The 19,983-nt window shown below is 48.9% G+C and overlaps 1 long non-coding RNA gene across 1 annotated transcript; it reads right to left on the reverse strand.

Annotated features, from left to right (window-relative positions):
• Positions 1-10,945: 10,945 nt before the first annotated feature.
• LOC108639985 lies at positions 10,946-19,793 on the reverse strand. The gene is made up of 3 exons (XR_001920866.1): positions 19,681-19,793; positions 18,909-19,037; positions 10,946-11,446 (listed from the first exon to the last, which is right to left on the reverse strand). It is a non-coding gene; the product is annotated as an uncharacterized LOC108639985 (long non-coding RNA).
• Between the last annotated feature and the right edge of the window lie 190 nt (positions 19,794-19,983).

Consider the following 19,983-nt stretch of genomic DNA (forward strand, 5'->3'; position numbering starts at 1 on the left):
GCTGCATGTTACCCACCTGGCTGGTTCTTCTGCAGGCAGAAAGCAAAGCAGACAGCAGCCATCCCAGCAGGCACTGGGGAGTTGCCATTCCCATTCCCCCAATGGGAAAAATCCATTCTTTTATTCGATAAATCCATTTTTTTTGCTGCTGAAAATTACAATCTTTACGGAAAGGCTGTTTTCCTGTTAAAATGCCAACTCGATCCGGAAAATAACAGCGCAGGCCCCGCTACTGAAGAGCTTGAAAAGGTTAAGGCAAGTCTAAAAGCTATTTGGGAAACACGTGGCCACTTCTGTGGGGAAGAAAATGCATCATTTCAGAGGTGAAGCTGGAACACCTGGACTCCACAGCCTGCCAGGCTTGTTTTGGAGGCAGCAGAGGGGATGTATCCCTTCACCTGTGGCAGACTCGGCAGGAAAACAAAACGTTTGGGGAGAAGAATGGAAAAGCTCCTAATTTATCACAGATTTGATGCATTCCCACACCTGCTTGAAAGGGAGGCAGAGGAAAAGGAACATTCAGCAAAGCCGGTGCAGCACAGGGATGTCCAGGGGAAGGAGGGCTGTGTGCAGGGTTTGGCCTTGGTTTGTGGCTCAGGAGTCCTTCACTGTCCAGATTTTGGCAGGATGGAATGTCCCAGATGTGCAGCTGCCCAACACCAACTCAGCAAGTCACCAAGGTGCAGGATCTCACCCCGGAGCTCCCCAAATCCTGGGAGGTTGCCTGCCACATCATGGCATTTAGAACTGGTTTGCTCAGGGACAATGCAAGATCAGTTCAGACTGGACTTGCTACTAGACCCAGATTAAATTTAGCCTGAGACAGGCTGTGCAGGGGTCCCAGCAAAACAGAAGACAATGCTTTCATTTGCCAAGCTGGAAATACGACGACGAAACCAGAAAAAAGAATGAAATAGGACTTTCCACTTTTGATTATAACTTCTACAGAGCTCCTTCCTGCAGACACCTGTCCTGTGAGAGAATGCCCTTGCACCTGAGCTGGAACAAAGCTGCCAAGCCTGGCACCAGAACCAACAAGAGGACCAGGGCAAGAGAGCAGCTTTCATCTCTCCTGGGTCACAGGGGGGGGTCTCCCAAATCCTGGTGTCTCCTGGATTTGATTGCACAATCTGCATGTGCATAACAGAAAGTGGGACTTTGGGAGAAGCACTTTGCTTCCTACACAGAAAGGAGCCACTTTAAAATTCTGTATTCCTTTTAAACCACACTTGAAACACGAATTATTTTGCTAAAGCTTTGCCCTATTGGTCATGTAAAGATTTCAAGCCAGAGGCAAGTTTTCTTGCCTAATTCCCATGTCTCTGCTGACCTTCCCTCTATCCCACCAGCCTCATCCCAGCAAAGCCAGCTGAGGACCAGAGGGGATTCACTCCTGCCCTGGCATTTCACTGGAGCATCACTTCTGCCACTCAACCCTGCCCTTAGGAACTGGGAGCTGTAAATGCTTCAAATGTTTGTTGTTTTCCTTCCTTTGTTATCCATTTAACATCTTTATACATCAAAGCAGCCTATTTATAGTCGCCTTCTCCAGGAGGATCTGAGCTGCTCCTTTGGCTGTAGCAGGATCTGTAGCCATGGGCCACATCAAGCAAACACACAAACTGAGAGAGATCTGTCTTTGTGTTGCAAATAGTGCTGCTCTTTTAACTCTCTCTGTAGCTAAAGCTGAGCAGGAACAAGGAGCCCAATTCTCCCAAGGATTCTCCACCTCACATGTGAAAACAGAGAGTGCCTCACATTTTACTTGCACTAGACTTAACTTTTAGTATTTTCTTTGGCAAAAATGAGAAGAAGCATCCCATGGCCAAACCGAAAATGCAATTAATGACTGAATTTTTGTACGGTTTCTCACAGGGCCTGGGTCTAATTATTCCACCAGATGGACCCAATACCATTCCTGGTGTCATGTGCCCTCCTGGGACAGGTCTTTACACAAGGCAGCCCTGAGCAGCCCTTGAGGACATGATTACAGCATCCCAGGATGTAAAGTCTCATTACAACTTCTTCTTTTGTCCCACACCAACATCAAGTCTATAGGGAAACACTTTCCTTTGGTTATTTGGTTTAATTAATGTGTGTAACAAAAACCTATTTAAATGAAGTTACAGCAAGAGAGCAGAGCTCTGCTCCATGGCTGTAAAAACCCACTGCCAATGCTGGGTGCTCCCAGGGCTGCCTTCACCTGACTGTGGTAGTCACAAATAACAGCAAAAAAAAAAAGGAATGTAAATTCCAAACAAACTCTGCCATCTGTCATCCTGGCCACCAGATGTGTACTTTTCCTGCAGGATGGGTGTCCATCAAAGCAGGACAATCATCTCTCTTGCTCTTGGCATGTGGGTGAGCTGCCCAGTTGGTGTTTGTGCTCCCTGCTCCACTGGGAGTTACAGATGGCAGGCCTCTTCAATATTTTATCAACCTCAGCCACCATCTAAAATCCCCAAGCAGCCTAATTTCTGCTTTCCTAAATCTACTGAAACGGAAAGTTTACCCAGAGTGATTTTCAGGCAAGATGACTCAAGACAGAGTCCTCAACTGAACTCACCTCACTCTCCAGCAGCAAAGCCACCCTGAGTTCTTTGAACCTGCAAGTAGAGATGGAATAAAAGGCCTGTGCTCTCAGAGGGCTCAGCTGAGCACAGCTGATCTCTCACAGTGCCTGGCCCCAGCAAGAGAGGCTGCTGAAGCTTTGCCAGACATTGCTATGTGCAAATATACAACTGATCCTCGTGGCATCCCACAGCCCAGCAGAAGAAATGAGTGGTCCAGATTCACTTGCAAGTGAACTCCCAAGTTGCTTTCGAGTCTCTCAGAGAATCACTGGAAAAACAGCAGCCTTAGAGAGAACAATCCACTCCAGCTAGCTCCTAATACTCTGTCCTGAGCAAGAGCTAAAATATTTATAATTAGCCACAATAAAATTAAAAGCAAGTTTAATAACTCTGCTTGGTTTAGGGCTGCCAAGGGAAGCTGGGCTGTGCTGAACACAGGCTGTCACTTGTGGGCTGCAAGCCTGGCACTGCTCACATTGACTCACAGAATCATTTAGGTTGGAAAAGACCTCTAAGATCATTGAGTCCAACCACCATATTCACCACTGAACCATGTCCCCAGTGCCACATCCACATGCCTCTTGAACAATTCCAAGGATGGTGATTCCAGCACTTCCCTGGGCAGCCTGTTGCATTACCTCACTGTTTGAGTGAACTGAATAGTCAACAGTTTTTGCTTCGGAGGAGATACTGAAACAAATAGTTGCTGGAATGGCACAATATCACTAATCTTGCCTTGATTCATCTTAAAATTCTTACTAGCTTTATTTTTCTGAGTCTGGCCCTTCCTTGCTGGTGCTGCTCAGCACCTGCTGGGTTCCTCCTCCAACCACACCAGTGACTAAGGCACACCCCAACGAGTGAGAAACCAGCCCGTTTCTCCAGTGAGGATGTGACATTCACCTCTCCCTTGTCACGTTGTCACCAGTGACTGAAAGCAGACAGAAGGATGGATGAAAGAGGCAACTTCAAGGTTGCCCAGTTTATTCCCAGCAACAGCCTCTGGAAGCAAATCCCAAACCCAGGCTCTGGAGAGGGAGTGCTGATGAGGCTGTGCCCTTCAAACAAGGACTTCTTCTGTTTCCACAGCAGTGGAAAAGGAAAGTGAGGAAGGAAAGCAGAGTGATGCCATCAAGGTCATGCAGGCACAAGAAAGCCCAATGCTCCCTGCAGATTCCTCCATCTACTTAACCTGAAGGTACTGTCCTCATTTTGGTCCCAGGCACAGCTCCAGCTTCCTGGCCCCCAAGGCAAACCCCGACCCAGAGGAAGATGCTCCTCAGCTGGGGGGACTACATGGCTTTGGGCAGGTGGAAGCCAATTAGCCTCTTCCTCCTTTCCTTTCTCAATCTCATTTTCACCTGTTTCTCTTGCTAATCCCTCGGCCATTCAGCCTGTTCAATTAGCACCCTCTCTGCGGGGGCTGAGGAACAAGCCTTGCCAACAGAGATTTAACCCTTCCCAAGCCAGAAAAGATGGTGTGAAACCACAGCCAGAGAATTGCCCTTCTCTCCCCAGGTCCTGCTGCACAGTGGTTTTGGCACCGGGGGTACCTCCTTGCTCATGGGATGCCACTGGGCTTCCTTGGCTGCAGAGCAGCTGGAGTAGCTGCACTTCCCAGTTGGCATTCCCTGCTCAAGGAAACACTTATCTTCCTACAGATTTACTCCTCTGTTTACCCAACAGGAGCAATTACCTGCTTTTCTTTGTCAGATTTGTGTTATGGCAAACAGAAAGTTTGATCCAGAAGGAACTGGGGAATTGCTCAGTCATCCAGACCTTCCTGAGATGACTGGACAAAGGAGCTGGTTTTTTGGGTTTGTGGGGGGTTTTTTCCATTAATTTTGACCCTAACACTTTAAGATTCTGCATAGTGGTTGCTGATAAATGGTAATTCTTTAAGCCCCCATAACTCAGTCTCCTCCAACCCATATCTTGAGCATGGCCAACAGGAAGAAAGGTTGTCTGGGAAGCTGTAGAGATTCATAGGGGTGCTTTAGGGCACCCCAATCATCTAATCTTTAGGTGTAGTTTAGATACATGCACCTACAGACAGCACCTTTGTACTTGCAGCTGGATGTTAAACTGGTGTAAACAGAGCCCCCAGAACCCAAAGCAACAGAATCCTCTGGTTCCTCTTGCCAGCTTCTGGATATTGGTGTTTACTTGTGTGTTTGCAGTGTCTCCTGCACTGAAGTTTCCACTTGGCTCACAAGCAGGTAGCTCACAAGGGCACTAATTGGGATTCCCTGTGTGGACCTGGCAGGGTGTGCAGCTCCCCTGTGCAGGCACAGCACCCTGCATCAGTATTCCAGGGAGGCTCCACTCATCAAACCTTCCCTGCAACAATTACCTGGAATCTAGAACTGATCAACGAGTGGATGACACGGCCCAAGAAAAATACACAGCTGGAAACGTGCCAGCTGTGTCTGAATTCTCCAACCTGCATTATAATCCCACATCATACTTTATAATGACGAACCCTCTGGCTGTGTTTGTGCTCCCGAAATATATTAATGTCAGCTGCTCTGCCCGACCCCAGGCATTAAAAGCACTGCTGGATTTGAGCTGTAATCCTTGATGCAAAAGTGTAATCCAAGCAGGACTAGTACATGTGTGTATAACTGGCCAAAAGACCAGATTAAAGGAGCAGCATCTGCCTCCAAACAGCCTTTGGAATTCCTGTGCTGTTCGGTGCAAGGAAATGAAACAATGCACTGGTTTAATTTTCGTTTCAAACTAACCCAAATCCTCATTTCTCATCTTCTCCCTGAACTTTGGGGAGGATTACAGGGAACCTTTTGGACTTGCTCTCCCCCCCCAGCACGCAAGTTCTCGCTCACACACCTGGACTTGCCCTGGAAGAGGGGGTGCCAGCAGGGTCCCCCACACCCCAGAGACACTGAGCCCCCTTCCCCAGCCCTGCTCTCACAGAGGGTGCAATGAAAGGCTCCAAAAATCAGTGTCTGTTTGTTTGACACTTAACATTCCTCCCAGGTTTTGGGTTGGCAGCAGGAGGGATGCGTGAGAGGCGCCTGGAGTTTGAGGAGGCTGCAGGACCAAGTGGAACAGCTTTCAATTATCACGAGCCTCAGCCACGGTAATGAAAATTGCATCATCCTGCTGAGCTGCAGCCACCAACAGCAAGGACAGCTTCCCAAAGCAGGAGCAGCCTGTGGTTTCCCTCCTGCCTACACCTGAGCCACCTTGGCTGCAGAGAAAGGATCTGAATGAGGACAAACTCCTTGAAGCAGAAGGAACAAGACCAATTTGCAGCAGTTGAGGCTCTGCCTGCTGGGTGTTGTGCTCTTGATGGATCTGGGCAGTGGTGGCTGTTGCCTGGATCTTTAGGACGAGATGTCACCCCCACTGGAGGCATTCACACATAGCTTGGGAAGCTCACCTGGGGAAGAGACAGGGATTGCTGTCTCTGCTCCAGGTTTTACCTCTCCCAGCTTGGAGGTTGTGAGCTGGAGCCCTGGAGCGAAGCTGCTCGGTTGTCTGAGCACACTGTCCCAAACCCCATCTCCTGTCAGATGGTAGTGGGAGCAGGACCCATTTGCACACCCTCATCACAACCCCTCCCTGTCTTTCTCCTGTGCTCCTCCCAGCACCCTCATTTGCAATTTTCACATGTTTCTGCTCTGTCTCCCTGGACCATAAATCATATAACCAAGAAAGGCAAGCTGGGCTGACAGAAGACATCAGCAATAAGTCAGACAAGAGAAGAGATACCATGGCAGCAGAAAACAGGCCAGTGCTGTAATAATAGCATCTATTTTATTTATTGTGCCATCTAAAAGTTCTCACTGTCTGTGTCTCAATACTCCGTGCCAGGGGACAGGAGGGACAGCTGACTGTAATAAGAGCTGACCTGAGCTGTTGTGAAGAGCTGGAAAAAAAGACAACTAGGAAAGAACCCAAAATAGTCTCAATAATAGAGTTCTGCTATTGCCTTGTCTTTCTGAAATCTTTTACAGGTGATACTCACTGATCCAACACCACTGCTGGATTTGCCCCCCATTTGGGATTAAAGCCTGGGATGGGGTTATTGGGTTATCCATTATACCTGGTGTTGCACTGGGGTCAAATGGGTGTGAAATGCCTGGCACTGGCTTTGCCTGGGAGAAGATGAGCACCCAAAGTGCCAGGGGATGACAACCAGACTCCTCAGGCTCACAAACCTTCCTGGAAGGACGTGCCATGTGTTGACCTAAACGTACTCATCCAAAGCATTGTCCTTCCTCAAGCTGTGCTGCTGCTTGGCACACAGCAAAGTGGGACAGGACCTTCTAAATATAGAGGTTTTTTTTTTTTTAATGGTTGCAAGAGGGGAAAATATCCCGGATCCATTTATCTTTGCAAGGGAGCACCATGGGGATTTCATAATTAAACTGTGCACATCCAGTTGCTATGGAGCTTTTACCAGTCCCTGTATCCATCAGCCAGAGGAAAATGGGTCAAGTGTAGCTCTCTGCAGTCACCAGTGCCCAAATCTGGTTTCTCCCTTGCAGAATGGCATTTGAGCTCATGGTGTTGGTGGCCATGGTTTGCACCAGCAGCCAAGTCAGTGCTGAGCTGGGACCTCCTTGGGGCCTTTTGTAGCTCCTGACCTCACATTTGTACCATGGCCAAGCCCATGGAAACCTCCACCACATCACAGCAACGGCCTTGCAAGGACCCATTTGAAAATCTGGTTTAATTTTTCATGTCTTCAGCAGTGTCAGTCCCAACTTAAAAAATAAATAAATAGACAGAAGAAAAACCAGCCTTGCCGAAGACCCCAGAGCAGCCTGATTGCTGTTTCTGTCCTTCATTTCCTGGCCCTAAAATTTCAATTCCAATTTTAGCCAGGGATGTTTGCCCTGAAGGTAGCCTATCTCTACTTATCTTGATTTTTCCAGGAAAATCAGCCAGGTGCCCTCCTACCTTGTGAGTGATTCTTTGAGAAGGTTGTAACGACAAATAAAATACGCCACAGGCACTTCCTCCAAACTGCTCTGGGAAATACATTATGTGTATTTCTTGGTCACCTTTAAGCAGGTTTATGGAAAAGGTCAGAGCAGCTCTGTCCTCCGTGGATCCCAAAGAGGCAAAGCCAGAGCAGACAGCAGAGCAGCTGTCCTCAAGGTGGGTTTGACCTTATCAGATGGAGGCAATGTAGGAAAGCACATTAAAAAAAAAAATGTTGCTGGTGCAATTAGGCAGATGCCTCTGAGACTGGGACAGTGAAAACTCCTGCACAGCCAGCATGGGCCTGGGACGTGGGCTGGAGCAGCATCACCTCCAAAAAGCATCAAGCAGTGGAAAGCAGTGGGGTGTGTGCATAGATTATGGATTTAATTATAATCTCCCAGCCCACTGTTTGGAGCAGAGGGAGGGAGATGTTATTATTACTCACTTGCAGGAACTTTCAGATCTTCTCGCTTTTAATCACTCAAATTACTGGGGATGATTAGTGCTGTGCTGCCTCAAAAATATGGTTCTTGGCAGGCAAGGTCATCCTGCATCAGCTCATTGCCTCCAGCAAGGGCCAGTCACCTCTTCCTGGGCACAGCCACCAGAGTGGCAAGTACTCTTCCCATTATCATGGAATAATTTGGGTTGGAATTATGACCTTAAAGATCTTCTCATTCCACCCCCCTGCCATGGGCGGGGACACCTTCGGTTATTTTTACCCTTGACTTGTGTTTGCCTGAGGGCACTGCAAAAGCTCTAATGAGTGTGCACAAGGAAGAGACACCGAGGGATTTCTTCTCTCACAAACACCCAAAGCTCCTGGCCAAGGTGGTAATTTATCAACCTCGTTATGCCATCAAAACAAATTGCCTCAAAACACAACAAAGGGCTCTTTTGGCGTGTTAACAGCAAGAGCTCGAGGAGGAAAAGGGCCATAAAAATAATGATCAGTAGTTTTACAGTAAAGACTTCCACAGGGAAGAGGTGATGGTTTTGTGTGTCCAGCAGCCAGGAACTACTCAGCTGCTTGCTCAGGGGGAGAAAGTGTCAAGCAAACACCAGCAGTTTGCAAATCCTGGGAAGATGCTGGGGAACAGGGCAGAGGGAACTCCCACAGCCACATCCCAAAGCTGTGGATTTCAGGGGGGAAAAAAAAAAAAGCTAAATACTTCCCAACTCTGAGCTCTTGTTAGCCCACTCCTCACTCCCACCGCAGGACTAAGCCAGAACTCTCCACTTCCTGAGCAAAATGCAAAGCCTCTTTAATGAGGTTAATTAAAACGTGGAGCCTGGGGCCGTGTCCTGCAGCTGCAGGAGCATCAGCTCGGCCATTAGTGCAGCGGGTGCTGGTAATTAGAGCAGCACCAGCAATTACTTGCTTACTGTTATTCTCGGTCTTGCTGTTGTTTTTCACTCTCTTCCAAAAAGACATACGGACCCCATGCACCCTTTGATCGAGCTGGAAAGTGGACCCTGCTCTGAGTTCGATTTGGAGGGTTATCAAAGCCTCGGTGTACCTGAGACACAGCTGAACTGCGGGGAAAGAGAAAATCACCTAAGTCTGATGTAAAAACTAATACTGCCAAAACAACAAAAAAAATGATCCCATTCTTCGGTATTTCTAAAGAAAGGGGTAGTCCCAGATGTGAGCTCCAGCCCTGCCAGAGAGAGGAAAAGCATATTGTGCACTGCTGAGTTTTTCCAGTGCTGTTCTGTGCTCCCGAGGTTGGACCTTGTACATTTATTTATACACGGGTGACTTAATTAGATGTTCTTTTGTCTCAAGTGGCAGTGAGATGAATCAGCACTCTCTGTACACATGCAAGGTCTCTGCTCAGGACTGGCTCCTCAGCAACTCACATCCCCATCCTTCCAAAAACCCACAGCAGGGGAAGGGGGGCTGCACTCCCCCCGGCCCAGGACCCTGGTCCAAAGCCTCCAGGGCTGCATTTCCTCAATTCATCTTTGATAACTCTGCCACAGAGGTTAAAAGCAAGGGTGTCCTTTCAGTAATGACTCAGGATGAAGAAATCCAAGCCCCAACACATTCCCAGGAATGATGGTCTCTCTCAGGGCAGAGAGCAGGGGCACAAGTGGAGCTGGTCCTGCCTCACTCCTGAAAGATCCACCATGGATCAGCTGGAGCTTGTGTTGCCAAAAGTTACCAGGCAGAAAAGCAAAGAAAGCTGATGAAAAGGATTCTTGTGATTATTTTTTTCCCTTCCTTTAGCCACATATCCCAGAAGAAGGCGGTTCCCCCTCCAGTCCTGCCTGGCATCCCAAATCCCAAACCCTCCAGCCCCCAAGGGATTGCTCTCACCTTTCAGCACAAACAAGGTGTCCTCTGAGACAGCTCTGGAAACTCTCCTCTTGGCAGAGCTGAAGTCATTTATCCAACATCCCATTAGCAAGCTCAGATAAGCACCTGCAAGCTCAGGGATGTGGTGGGGGTATCCTCACCCTTGCTCAGCCCAATCCAACCCCACCCAGCTCAATTGGGCGGGTTACCTGTGCCACCCTAAGGATCTGGACAAGATGCAACCTGGGGACATTTGGGTCCTGAGAGGTGTTGGTCTGCATCAAGCCATGAGTTGATGTCCTAGTTCCCCCAAGCAGGACTCCAAGGCTGGTCCATCACCCAGTGGAGGAGCTGGTGCATGGGCAGAGCCCCCACATTTTTGCTGATTTTTTTTCCAGCAGCAGAACTGGTCCCTTGCTGTTTTACACACTGAACCCACCCGGTCATGCTCAAAGTGATGCAAGACTGAACCACATTTCCCCCAGTGTGGCTTCATTTTTCAGCAATGTTTTCATATAACATTGCCAACATCACATTATAAAGGAAACGCCTGGCTCTGTCAGCCAGATGTCTTTCCAGCATTCCAGCGCTTTCATTTGCAACCAGCAGTTCCTCCTGGCTCGGGAAAAGTGCTGTCCATCCCATTCCAAGGGCAGAGTGTGGAACATGGAGCAGGTGCTGATGCCCAGGGCACAGTGCAGGACTCGGCGATTCCTCCCAGCTCTTCCTTGCTTTCACTTGGGCAGGATTTTTTTCTCTGATGGCAGATGGGAGTGGGTTGCAGCATTATCTGATTGCTACCTATTTCTGGCACTCTCACAATATTCTGTTCCACTAGGGCAAGAAGCCACTTGTAGGGGGTTGGATGTGTGAGTGGGAAGTCGTTATGAGTTTCTTTTCTTCAGCCCCAGTAATTGATTATGCAAGAGCAGGTGGAATGTCCAACCTGCAGCTTTTGGCTGGAGGTCTGTCCTGCAGAGTTGGATCTGCTGGAGGGGCAGAGAGAGCTGTGCCATCCCCCAGCAGTGCCTGGTGGGACAGGGTGGAGGTTACAAACCACCCTGCTCCCATCTCCTCGTCAAGCCCAGCTTGGTGCTCCTCCAAAGCAGTTGGATTTAGGGCTTGGATAAAGTCTCTTGCATCTGTATTTTCAGTGAGAAATGGTGATTTAGCAAGGAAAAGCTTGGCTAGCCTTGCACTGCACATGTTGCCTCCCCTTACAAACCAGCCTTCCTCAAGCAAACAACCCCATTATGGAGTCAAACAGCTCCCCGGAGTAAAAGCTCCTAAAATAATAAGAGAACAGTCCAAACTCCAGCACAGGAATGAATTCAACAGGAATGAGGCTTCCCAGTCCTTTGCAGTGCCAGGCTTGCAGCCAGGACACCTCAGGAATGGGTGTCAGAGCAAACTTCTCCCTCTGCCTGGGGTTGCTGGTGTTATTGCTTCCATGGCAGGGACAATATGATTTATTGAAGCTTTTTTTATTTCCCAGTGGCTCACCCAGTGCCATATGTGTGGGGAAGATAAACTGTCTCATTGCTGCCCTGATCTCTAATCATGTCACATTTTCAGCTGCTCTGCGGTGACGGTGACACGTTGGTGTTTTGGCCTCCTGTGATGCAAAGATAAAAACAAGAAGAGGGAAAAGAGGAAGGAATGGAAATGCAATGTGATGCTGACTGTAAAATCACATTGGCCTGGATTTCCCCTGAGAGCAGCACGTACATATGTGACTCTGCTCGGCTCTGTGGTGTCACTGGAGGCAACGGGATGGCAGTGTGTGATATCTGCATGCATGTAGGAAATTTGGGGGTTCCCAAAAGGCAGGTGCACCCTCCCAGCTCTACCTGTGAGGGGCTGCATGCCCAGAGTGAAGGGACGCGGATTACCCACAGCAGAGACCTTTGCTGATCAGAGCATCCACCCCAGGAGGTCCTGAGCAGGGGCAACACAAGCTTGTAAAGGCTCTAGGAATCTTATTTCGGTTTGTAGAAGAAAGATGGGATATTTTTATCCTTCCACATAACAAGATCACACAGAAAAAAAGCAGGGAAAACCCCCTGAAACCACCTGTCCACCTTGAAGGTGGTGTAAGAAGGATGCTCACAGAAAGGTTACAGGGCCTCTTTGTTACTTGCCTAAAATATGACATGTGATATGTAGGGCAAAAGCTTCACAGGAAACTCCTGGGGTTTTTTATGCTATGGTTAAGCAAAGGAATAATATGACCAGATGCTCTGAAAGAGGCTGCTGGATTCATCAGTGAACAACAGAGACACCTGAACAATTAAACATGTTAGAAAGTGAAAGAAACAGAGATTAATTTCAGCACTTAATTAGAATACCTCTAATCTTCCCCTTCATGACTATTTTCCTTCTCTTCCCTTCCCTAGTTTGTCCACATGTGCTTCTAGGGAGCATCCTTCAGGGAAGAGGGAGGTGTGAGATATGCCAATGTTTATTTTAACAGCTCCTTTTTTTAGGGCTCTGCTGTGAACACGCTCCTCCTGTTGAATGGGCTTGTTGCTATGGGATAAAGTGATCCAAGTTCCCTGGTTTTGTACTTTTTCTCCCCTCCACTTACTTGCAGTTCTTGTTCTTCGCTGAGGGACGTCACTGGGTGTGTTCCCAAGCCATTGGTGGCCCATCCCCCAGGACATGCCTCCATTCCTTTCATCAGCATTTTGGGGAAATAATGGGCCACCACCCCATTTATTCCCTCACGGAGTGTGAGCTGCAAATGGCCAGGCTGGGTGGAGCTTGGAGCAACCTGTCGGCCCTGCCCACATCAGGGGGATTGGAATGAGAGGGTCTTTAACCTCCCTTCCAACCCAAACCATTCTGTGATTCCATGAAACCAAACCCAGCCCAAACCACGCCGACCCCCAGCACTTTCTGCAGCGCTCGAGGTGGGTGTTCGACCTGCCAGAGGACCTGTGATGTTGACTTACGAGGTGGCAATTACAACATTAACACTGCGTTTAATATTTAAAATACAAAAACGTAGCAGAGCAACGCTGTGGACTGTCAGGTCTGGCAGCCTGTTTTCCAGCAGCATGTTCTCAGCCGAGCATTTCAGCTCCTAACACAGTCCATTAGATACCATCACCCCCAGGACAAATTTCTTCCTGACCCTTAGCTGACAAGCCTCATGAGCCCTGGTGCAGTGAGGGCTGATTGCCCTTCCGCAGGTTTTTAGCCCATCTGCTTTAACTGCACAGGCTATTTTTACGCCGAAGGCTGGAACACTTTACAGCTCTTTATCCCGGCTTTGTGCCTGCCCCAGGCAGGGGCTGCTGGCCCTGGCTCCCAGCCGGGACCGGGCAGCACCGAGCTCATCAAGCACCGAGCTCATCACTGCTGTAACGAGCCGGAGTGTGAACATCTGGCGGTGGCAGAGCAGCGTCGATTCGCTCACATTATGGTAACGCAGTAACGATGGCTGGTAATTAAACGTCTGACAGTTTTTCCTGTGCAAAACACCGCTTGATTGAGTTTTTGAAAGCAAGTGTTATGGCTGAAAGCTGGGCACAGAGCCCTGCTCCTTTGCAGCAGTTCACCCTCCTCTGCCATTGCAGTGGCGAGGGCTGTGCTCCAAAGCCCTGCACCTGAGCATCCATGCAAACCTGTGTCCTTAACATGTCTGGGACTCGGGGATGCTCGGCAGGAATGCGGGATCTCCTCCTGCACAATGCTCTGCAATTCCTGAGGCTGATTTCCTGGCCAGGGATTCTAAAATGTGCAGAGGAGAGCCAGCACCCAGCCCTGTGTCCAGCAAGAAGACAAGCACACACCTGGCCTGGTATCACCATCCCCATCATCGCTGTATCAGAGGATCACATCCCTGTTTGCCTCCATTCACTGCAAATCCCAAATACCTCTGGACACTGCTGCATCCATGAGATGCTGACTCTTCCAGATGTTTCAGGGGAAATGACATAACTGATAGGAAAGGTGGGAGTCTGGAAGCCTTTCTCTGCTGCTGGCTGAAGGCTGCCAGCTCTCAAGTGCTGTTTGCAAGAGGAAATCTTGCTGGAGAGCACAAATATTTGTGCTCAAAGGCAGTGGGCCTAACCTAACACCTTTTCTTCAGGCAAACTCCTCCTGGATTGCAGGACTCACCCAAATCTCATCTTCCAAAGTGCTGGCTGAGCCCCAGCTCCCAGAGCCACCTCATGTGCCTCTCACCATGGCAGATCCTTTCATCCTTCCACAATGTTTGCTCCCAGTTGATCCCACGCTATTCCTTGCTCATCCCGCTAGTCATACAAAGCCAAGCCAAGTGCACAGTTCCACCACTGTATTTTCCTTGGATGTTGCTCCTGCAGTGGAGCACAGTTGACTCTCTGCTGCTCACACCCAGGATCACTGGCAAATTCCTGCTCAGCTACTAATTTAAAATCCCAGCACAGCTACTGAGCCTCCTCCTTGTGGCTTCACACTGCAGAATTGCAATAAAACTTTAATTGAATGCCTTCTTCAAAAGGGGACCTCCCTGAGTTAATGCCAGCCCCCCCCCCGAGTGACCCTTTGCAGCCTCAGTATGTCTATTTTATTACAGCATGCCATGGCCAATTTGATGGGAAAGGGAGACTGTTCAGGCCATGCAGAGGAAGTGCTTTAACATTCATTCAAAGTGACAGTGCCCTGGTGCAATATGACTGGTAAATGCTAAATTGCCACAGATGGCAGATTTATGTTTCCTCTCCCCAAGGTCCCTTGCCTGTGGTGCTGGGGGCTCACTGTGAGCGTTTGAGGAAGGACCCACGTTGCTGATCTGCCTGAAGACACCTTCTTTTTCAGTAGCTGGCTGCTCAGAAAGTGCCAAAATGGGCCAAATGAAAAAAATTATCCTGAAAAGTAATGATGTCTTTAAAAGCCAGATCAAAAAGCCAGCAGGAGGGTGGGAAGGAGCTCAGTCCTTGTCTGTTGAGAGGGAGCTGATCTACTACAAAGCAGCCCCAGAGCTGGGAGGATGCTGAGGATCAGGAGGGAAGCAGCAGACTATGGTCAAACCTATGGCCCTGAGCCCCTGCTGGGGTCCCAGCCAGTGGTCTGGGATGCTGATCCCTGTTCCAGACCTGTTTCTGAGGGACATTTCTCCCTCCTCTCAGAGGACACCAGAGCCACGGACTCACCAGCACCCGGAGTGACCACGGCTGCCAGCGCAGCCAATTCCTTATGTAATCCCTCCCTTGCATTCCTCTTCTTATTCTTTTTTTGGTTTTATTTGACAGATTTGCTTAAAAACCAGCGTGGGAATACAAATGACATGTTCAATAGATATCAGCTTATGGCTTTACAACGTCCCCAAGAACATAAGTACTGTATCATCACAAGTCCTCGGCACAGGCTGAGAACAAAGTCCCAGCTCAGGTCGTGTCAGGGCTGTTTGTCATTGCTTGCACAGATCTGCCACACACCAAAGCCACTTCCCTTGGTGGTACATGTCCTCCTGTGATGGTTGCAGAACAGACTCCTAACAGCCATGAACTTACTCTTCCTGGAGGACCTGGGACTGTTTTACAGGAGGAAGAAGCCGTTGGGGGTTAGTTAAAGCTCTGAGGGCTGTTCTGCTTCAGACAACTGCATCCCTCCTTTATGCTCCTTGGATGCAGTGTGAAGGTGACCATTCTTTTCAAATGGCTTGGGAACCATGTTTAAGAGGTTTTAAACAAATCATTTAATCCCTCTCCAGGTCAGCAGAGACGTTGCTGCTCCCCTTGCTTCACGTTGGCTCTGCAGATTTTAGGAAGAGCTCATCCCTGGGCTTGTCAAGAGGCCTCCCACCTCCCCATTTTTTTTGGCCACCACAGTAGATCAGGCCACAGATTCACCTGAGGAACCCAGGGGAAGCCTGTGCAGTTCTATGCTTCATAGGAGACCCATTTTTCTTCTGTGTTCATATCTGGTAGCTGCACTCCTCCAGCTCACAGCTTGTGTGATACTGTGAATATAATCCATGCCCATCTGGCTTTTATTTATTCATGATGGTCCCGATCCTGCAATGTGCTGAAACGGAGGGTCTTGGTACCTGTCAGCTGGCAGGAGCATATCCAGGGTAAATTAATATAAAGAGGGATGTGTACATTTGTTTTTACAGTGCTATAAAAGTGGAGCTACTAGGAAATCAGCCTTTAATTGCCCTCTTAATGATTCTAACTCCTCTGCACTCGTTCAGAGCCATCTCTATTGTATCAGGTATAAAAAGAGCAGCTTCATTGACATGGTTTATGGCTTTATTAAACCCAAGGATTTTATATTAATAACCATCAGCTCCTCGGTTATATTTCCCCAGTGAAGGAAATGTGTGTATTGGTGGAGGTCCAAGGCAATTTGTAAACACAAAGTATTAAAAGGCTCAACAATTCTAAAAAGTTTTAATTGGAAACTCAACAAATTGCTTCGGAAGTTCTTAATGCTTCAATATGGAGCTCTCCGATAATGAGGAGCTAATTAAGGGGCCAGGATTCAGTTTTTTATGATAACTGTCTCCATATGGGCTCAGCACTCGGTGCTTGCAGAACTAATGAAGGTCAGGGAAGTAACAGCAAAGGAAGAAAGGAAAATTTTTAGCTCTCGGTGCTGTGATGATGCTAAGCAACAGCCAGTATTTCTGCCTGGGTTTTAGGCCAGGTGCTGAGTGAGCTTCATTTAATTCATGGGACAGTCTGTGTAAGTGCTCTTGAAGTCCTGAGCTGCATTTCACAGCCCAAAGCTGCATTTCACAACCCACTGCTGCTCCTGTGGGCCTCCCCACTGGTGGGGGAAGGATGAGCTCCAGTTTCCATGGGTCAGGCTCTACCCTGCACACAGAACCAGTTACACCTGTGGATAAGCATGGCCTGGAGAACAGCAGAAGTATCCCAGTGATGAGGTGCAGGGAGCTGTGCTGGCTGTGTCTGAGCTGGGCAGACAAACATCTGTGCTGCATTTGTGTCCTACCCTGCCCAAAAGCTATCCAGGCATCCCCTGGGATGGGCATGAGGGCTCCAGGGAAGGGAGTTGTATCAGAGCCAAGGGTAGAAAAGGTGAACTGCAAGAATGAGAGCAAATCCCATCAGGTACCCCTGTTATCCCAAGGCAGGTGTGAACCAGCTGGAGAGCACTGGTCCATCTGAGTCACAGGATGAAGGACAGCAATGGAATGACAGGCAAAATTAAATCATAGAATGGTTTGGGTTGGAAGGGACCTTAAGGGTCATTCAGTCCCACCCCCTGCCACGGGCAGAGACACCTTCCACTAAGTCCAAACTGGCCTTGAACACTTCCAGGAATGGGGCAGCCACAGCTCCTCTGGGCAACCTGTGCCAGGGCCTCCCCACCCTCACAGGGAAGAATTTCTTCCTAATATTTAATCTAAATCACCACCATTTCAGTTTAAATCCATTCCCCATTGCCCTGTCCCTCCATGTCCTTGTAAGAAGTCCCTCTCAATCACATCTGTCTCAGCCATGGAGCCGGGACTGGCACGGCTGGTGGGGCTGGGAGCAGGACCTGTCTTCTGCACCAGACCCTCACAAATCCCCAGCACAGTGCTTTCAGATTAATGCCTTGTGAAATATTAACAACACCTAAACACACACACACAGAAGTATGGTCAGATGTTTCTCTGAAGTAGCTCGCTGACTCCCAGAACTAAATTTGGACCAACAAGCCTCGTGCATCAAATAATTAAGTCATAGGCTATAGAAAGCAATCCTCTGGGACGTACTTGCCTTTGAGTGGCTCATCCACTTCCAAAGTAATACATACCATTAAGTATATGACCATATGGCATCCATTTATAGAATATTGCACTACAGGCAAATAGGACAAAGGTACACCCCTTAAAGCACTTTTCTCATCTCATTAACTTTGGGTACATGTTACAGAGAAGCTGCTCTGTCTTTGTTGTGTTCAAGGACATTTTGTGCTGTGGAGTCTTATCTTAAATGAATTGCACTAGGAAAATTAGAATCTAAATGTAGCTGTGCCCTAAAGCAAAGAGCATTATTTTGCCTTTCTGTAATTCGATTTATTTTTGCCGATCAATGTTTTGAAGCAAACGTGTTCTTTTGTCCTCAAATCTGGCCTAATGACCAAACTGACTTTGGGTAATTTGTGTGTGTGTGTGTGTGTGGCAGTGTGCCTGGATGGGTTGCTGACAGATTCAGGTGGTGCCCTGCCATGTGCTGTGGTGGTCTACCTGAAACATCTCCCCCAGGCTGGACGGATTGGCTGGGACAAACTCTGTGAACACCTGCAGAGGTCTTAGAGAAGAACTGTCTGGTGTTCAGGGTCATTAGCACATCTTCCAGGACAGAGGACACCGAGCCCAGCTGCTGGGGCAATAATCTACACCAAAAAGCAGTTCAGTGCGTGGTCCAGCCAGGATTCACATCCATGGCAAGGCTGTGTGTGGGAATCACCCTGAAACTCTTGAGGAGCTGGGCAGGAGCTGGCTCAGCCAAGCCCAGTCCTGGTGTCAGCATCAGCTTCCATCCCACTAATTGCAGCGTTGCTGGATCCAGCTCTAAACCTTACAAAAAACCCCATGCTGCCCTTCAATGAGTTTACATTGAAGAAATACATTAAGTAAATAGAAATTACTGCAGGTGCCTTCCTGCTTTTTGGCATAACAGATTACTCTTGCCTACCAAAGATCAGTATTTCTGCCAATTACACCATGGGGCTCCAGCCCCCTTTTTTAGCTTCTTGGGGAGAAAACCACTGCTAAATATCGAAGTTCTCCACAAACCTAGCTGGAAATACAGCGTGTAGCAGGGAAACAAGTCCTCAGAGAGCTGTCCCCATTCTGCATTCAGCCAGCACTTCAGTGAGAGGAGCAGTGCTGACACAGGGCAGCAGCTCAGCCCTGTGTAACTGCCTCAGACATCTACGTGTGGAGGATTGCTCCTTGCTTGTGGTTTAATCCAGCTCTGAGAAACCACATTACACCACTCTTTTTTTTTTTTTTCCTTTCCCTCCTCCCGTTGAAGAGCCCAGCAGGGAACTGCTGCAAAGGCCAAGAGGTTGAAATGAGTATGTGCAGTTTGCAGCAAACACCAATTGCTTATATTCAATTTCCTGACCTTGGTGATCCGGGCTCCTTCCAGGGGCCGTCGTGCATCCGTCTGACGAGTCTGAAGGCTGAGCATCATCAGGCCATGTGGCTGAAAAATCAGGTTCTCTGGTGGTGCTAAACACGGTCACTTGCTGCTCTGTGTGGAAAGGAGACAATGAGGGTCTGGTGATGCACCAGAGAGCCCCTTGCAGCTTGCACTGGTACCAGTTACCCCAGATGCCAGTGAGATCCAGCTCAAGGGGCTCCCTGGGCGGGCAGTGAGGGGGAGGAAAAGTCTTGTCCCTTCACCTGGAGCTGGCTGTGGCGTGGGAATTGCTAAACAATGCTCTCATTGAGGTGGAGGGGAGGGATAAGACCCCCACATCTCACGCCAGAGGGAGGTGGGACCCCCCATCTCACCCCAGACAGTGGTAGCAGAATGAAGCTGCTGGTGCTGCTGGGTTCCTGCCCTGAGCCCTGCCCTGCCCTGGGGACAACATCCTGTGGAAGGGTGTAAGGGGAGAGCAGGGAAGTGCAGGAGTCATCAAAGGTGGTTGGGAGGGACACGTTAACATACAGTGTCTTAAGCTTCAAAGTATCAAGAAACGTCAGAGAGTTCAGCTGGGAGAGTGCCTGGGATGGTTTCAGGGTGTGTGCTGCTGCACTGCTGCATCCTGCAGGGCTGCCAGGGCCCTGCTTCGGCCAAACCAGGGGGAAGCGTTGTGTTGGGTGCTCACACCCCAGCAGTGACAGTCACTCATTTTAAGTGCTGGCTACATTAAATGGAAGGACATTTTTACCTGCACGAGCCCGCGGTGAGTTCAGGATGGGGGGCACTCCAAGCATCCGAGAAGGGAAATGATCCAGTTGCCCTCAGCGGTCCAAGGCACTGTGTCTCCAGCGCCAGTGAAGGTAACAGGTGACACCATTTCCTCCTGTTGAGGCACCAACACCAAACACTGTCAGTCCTGGGGTGGGTGGACCCCTGTCCACAACACCCACAGCGATGCAGCCGCAGGAGCAGAGCAGGATTTTAGCTCCTTGAGGCAATGTCTGCTCCAAATGCAAACAGAAAGGGAATCCCTAAAGCAGAGAGCCAAACC

Source organism: Manacus vitellinus, unplaced genomic scaffold (assembly GCF_001715985.3).
Source record: "Manacus vitellinus isolate BGI_N305 unplaced genomic scaffold, ASM171598v3 scaffold_27_pilon, whole genome shotgun sequence".
NCBI classification, from domain to species: domain Eukaryota; kingdom Metazoa; phylum Chordata; class Aves; order Passeriformes; family Pipridae; genus Manacus; species Manacus vitellinus.